Genomic DNA, 5,227 nt, shown 5'->3' on the forward strand with positions numbered 1-5,227 from the left:
TTAAGCTGTAAATAGTTGTAATAAAAATATACAAACAAAAAAAAAACGAACAAAAAAGAACACGCTCAGAAAAAACAAAAACATCTATTGTTTATTGTATTCATGAATAGATAAATATCTGAAGCTTCACTTTTATTATCGGGCAGACAGCAACGACAGACTGACTCCAAAAACTAATTAATTGCAACAAATTGAAATTCAAATGGCAACAAGCTTTATGCAAAACGGAAATGTATCTCAAATCGCATCGATGGCCGTCTGGCTGGCTGACTGACTCTCCGCTCATTGATTGAAATCTGCATAAATGATTAAACGTAATTTAATGAAGACACAAAAACAAGCGGCTGAGAAACAAGTTCAGCCATCAGTCCCCAGTCCCCCATTCATGGACTGCGACCGGCGCTTATTATTCTCGATATCTTACAGATGTCTGAGTTGGATTGGCGCTTAAAGCCGCTCGCTATCAGTGGCACGCATCTACCCGAGAGATACCCGTACATGCAGGTATACGAGAGCAGCAATACTTTCCCATAAATTAACACAATTTTATTGTTGTCGACACGAGATAAACATCTACAAAAATTTGCCTAAACAGCAACAAAAAGGCATTTAAACAACATGAAAATGAAAACTGAATTGCTTGTGCGCATAAATTTCAGTCCACACAAGCAATTGCCAAATGATTCTAGTTTCGATTTGAATGCATAATTTTCAAAATCAAATAGATGTCGCCAAATGCAGATAATTAAAATATACTCGTATATGACAAAGGCAACCCGAAACTCGTAAAAAAAACCTAAGCCAAGAAACGTTTAAATTGTCGTAAAGAAACCCAAATAAAAATTTTGTGACACTTTGATGGACTCTATTGAATGGTTTTATAGACCAGCAAAGCCATATAAAAGGCAGTTTAATTGCTACACAAATATTAATTCTGCAGAGATACAAATAAGCATAGTGAATGCTGCTAAATTAGAAATAAAAATTGGCAAACAAGATTTCCTTTCAGGTTCAACTGTTAATTGGTTTTAAACAACAAAATAAATAAAGTCCGGGATAAATGCGCAGAAAGCTAGTCATATATATACATTCGAATATCTTAAATCGAACCATTTTTTCAGATTTTTATATTCAGTAATTAAAAGGTATAGAAGTATAGTATATTAGGTTTCGGGAGGCGTGGCAGAGCCCGCCAAGAATATATATTCTCTAGATATTTAATTTTGCTCACAGATGTCCTATACTAAGCGTGGAAGTTTTTTTTTCTGAAGCAACATGACTTTTAATCCCGAAGCAGGTACATGTTCATTTTTTTACGCATATATATGTAAAGAGTATTTCACCCGACTTTAGCATTTCCACTTGTTTTAGTCTAAAAGAATCTATTGTTACCGGATTCAAAAAGTTGCAGATTCGATACTGAATTCAAAATGGCGGACCAAGCGAACAGCAATACGAATTTTCGATCACAGGTATATCCCCAAGTCCATATGTAATTTCTTATAGGTTGCACAAGCTATTGCAGTCCGAGACAAGTGTTCTACAAAAGAGATGACTTTAGAGAGTTATCAGTTATTATCACCACTTACTTTGCTTCTCAGGAGCCTGGAGAAATATGCGGCTTTCATTTGCAAATGCAGCAACTCGATCAGAAAAATAGTGTCCATGAAACGCTTATTCAGTTCGACAATCCGATCGTTGCACAGTCCAATAAGAAGGATTTTCAGGAGAGGAGCAGTACAAGAACCTAGCCCATTATGCACAACATATATCCATCGATCTGTTCTACTCTTTTTATTTTCAAACAGAACAGTGTACGCCACATCAGATAAATCATATGTTAAGCCAATTATGGCGGTAAAAAGAACAGTAGAGATGGGTAGCCAGAGAAGAACCACATTGCGGTGCTCTTTATTTATGCGTGTGTGAATACTATAAGTCTCTAGAAGAGTTTTACGCATACGTAGACCCGGAACTCGTCCACTCTGCAGCAAGTCCAAATATTGATTGACAAAACCTTGAAACGCTTTATACCACGCCATTAGAAGGAGTTGGTAAGCAAAATAGGCAGAGTAGAACATGTCGAATATTATCGTTTGGAACATGATTATTTTGGGTTGTATATTCAATACTGAGTTGTAGATTTGGAGAAAGGTGGCTCCACTTTTCAATACAGAGATAAACAGAATATGTGTCTCACACTCAAAATGATTGTCGCCAAAACATTCGCAAACATCTCGGTGAAGTTCGACTAAATTATTGATAGTCACTATCAGGAGTTTGTTGTAGTTTTTGTTTTTAGCCAAAATTAACAAACGAAAATACTGCCAGACTGTGACAATAAACATTGTGGTTCCAAATAATGTCCCATAGTCTGCAAGTTCCGGAATGCTCTCAGCAAGTCTCCAGTACATATATTGCATGACTACAAAAATATATGGGTAGTCAATTAGGATCGCAATGACCCTCAAAAGCCAGGAAATTATTCGAAAAGTCCGTAGTGGCTCTGCCAAAACTAATTTATATCTTTCGTAGTCGAATCTAAGCCGACCGAGTCCCATGAAAAGGCAACCGGAGTAGGTAGTCCAGATTGTAAAGCTAATAATGTTGCTAAAAATCCAAGAGTTCACTTTGATCTCCTGTCCACTCTCCATTTTTCGAACAATTTCAATATTTTTGATGCGGTGCCCTTGAGGCATTTTGAAAGACTAGAATTTATGGAATGGACAAGCCTCGCGGGTATTCAATTCTTAGTTCAGTATCCAGCATAAATGCTTAGGTAATGAATTTTTATTGAGGAGCGACTAGAATTTATGGAATGGACAAGCCTCACAGTTATTCAATTGTTAGTTCAGTATCCAGCATAAATGCTTAGGCAATGAATTTTTATTGAGGATATTACGGGGGCCCCATCAGTCGATTGGCCCGTATACATAATAATATCCTGCGGATTATATTTATCATACCAGGTGGGGTATTATGATAATGATGCAATTCAGATTTTATATTTATCACAATATAGGCCTCATAATGTTTCACCACAAAAATAAGAGTGTAATATCAACTATGTGGAATAAAATACTTATATTTATGTATTGTTCGTTGGATTCGTAAGAACCACGCCGGAATATTACAGTGTTGAGTCAACATGTTCCAGTTATAGTTCAGCAAAAAGATCCTATAAAATGAAATTTCAATCAAAAATGGGAAAAATGAATATAGTAGGAAAGCTGGAGATGAACTGAAATGTTTATGGTTGCTACAAAAATTCGTTATAATTAGTGCATTAGCCACAAAACAGCGCCTAAAACTACTGCCAAGCTGTTACAACATACATTATTACACGGAAAGGAATGTTAAAGTTTAATCCTCCCGTAAGTCTACTGTCCAATCAAACGCAAAAAGATATCAATCTTTATACTCTGAAGATCCAGAACATCCTATGGGTTGTTAGTTGCAGCTCCATTATAACTAATTTGCACATTATTCGGTCATTCTTGAAGCGACCGATAAGTTGTCCGACTAAGAATGATTTCCCCTTTACTTTCAATTTTGCAGGCTGTTCCATTTCTGCTGCTGAGCTTCGGTCGTAACCCATTGCGATATATTCGTAAACTTTCCGAGTCTAGGCGCATATTTCTATTTTAGATTTATGTTAAGTAATTACTTGAATTGGAGACAATTAGTCATATGGTTGAAGCAAATGAAATGTGCCCCAATTTATCGTCGTTAATCGCACTCTTGTGGAATTTTTGGAAAACAAATACACACGGATACAGTTTACATGCAGTATAATAAAAACATATATCAGTCCTGTTATATGGCATATTTTAATTTGCTTGCTGAATGAAAGCTGCTAAGTGTAATGGTTAATCCCTAGCTGCCATCTGCGAGCCACAAAATTCCATTCCATTGCCTACTGCTGATCGGCTGATCTGCTCGATTTGGCTTAAGAGAAGAGACAAGCTCATGCCATGATAAGAAACAACAACACCGACTTGAGCTCCAACAAAAACAACTAATTAACAATCGCATTCATTTTATTTATCGTACACACGTACAAATGCAAACCGCTTGACTCCAAAACTGTATCTGCATGCATTTATAAGCCACAATGCCCGTATCTTTTGGGGAGCTATTCAAAAAAGAAAACCAAATAAAAGGCCGATTTGAGCGCCAATGCCACCGTCGCATCGCCACCGAGGAGGGTACACTTGACTGAACAAAATGTATGTGAAATACTCTGGCTATGGCTGTGGCTGTGGCTGTGGCTGTGGCTGTCTGAGCTGGAATACTGGCAAGAATGCGGCCGACTCTCTGGGCCATATCATACAGTGGCTTTATCTTGGGCGCGTTAATGAGATTTGCTTGTATCTGAAGCCATTCGGCAGATGCATATCAGTGGATTTCAATTAATTGTGGCGACGCTTATTAGTCATCCATCTAACAAACTCTCTCTCTCTCTCTCTCTCACTTACTCCCAACTGTCTGTCTGTCGGTCTTTCCTAGCCACTGAGCCGTTGGTAGTGCGTGCCGCTGCCATTGACCCCGCACTGACCTTGGAGGGAGAGCCGTGCTACAAATTAAATGACGTGTGATACGGAACTTCTGTGTTGGAATTCTCTCACAGCCGCTGCCGCAACCGCAGCCACAGCCACAGCCTCAATTTCTTCTTCTTTCCGATTGTCCAATAAATGTGGCTTTTATGTTAATAAAAATGCATTTTTATGCGCTCGACATTTTCTGTGGCTATATGGCGCATGCGGGCGCGGCGCTGTTTAATGTGGCGCTTAAAATGGCGCCTGATAATAATCTAGATACTCATATAGTCGCTGCAGAACACTGTCCGAAAAGTATATTTTTGTGCATTTTATGGCTAACTAATGGCTTAATTTTCAAACTGCCTGCACCTACATACAGTCGTCTGACTATACGCTATACTGAGATATAGAGAAGATCGGCATCAGTATCGGCAACGTAATGAATGAACAAGCAAGCAAGCAAGCGGGAGAAACAACATTGCCTATCATTTCGATCGCTGGCAAAGTGAAAATAAACGCAGCAAACAATTTTAGCCAAATTGCATGTGGCAGGCGTCTTTGAAGAACAACAGCCGGGCGCTGCAACAAGAATAACAACAAGAACAACAACTATTAAGAGAACAGCCGACCGAGGGAAGGCAGCAGCGGCAGCAGCAGCAGCAGAAACAAAACCTGAAACATGAAAT

Source organism: Scaptodrosophila lebanonensis, unplaced genomic scaffold (assembly GCF_003285725.1).
Source record: "Scaptodrosophila lebanonensis strain 11010-0011.00,11010-0021.00 unplaced genomic scaffold, SlebRS2 tig00001412-arrow-pilon, whole genome shotgun sequence".
In the NCBI taxonomy this organism is placed as follows: Eukaryota; Metazoa; Arthropoda; class Insecta; order Diptera; family Drosophilidae; genus Scaptodrosophila; species Scaptodrosophila lebanonensis.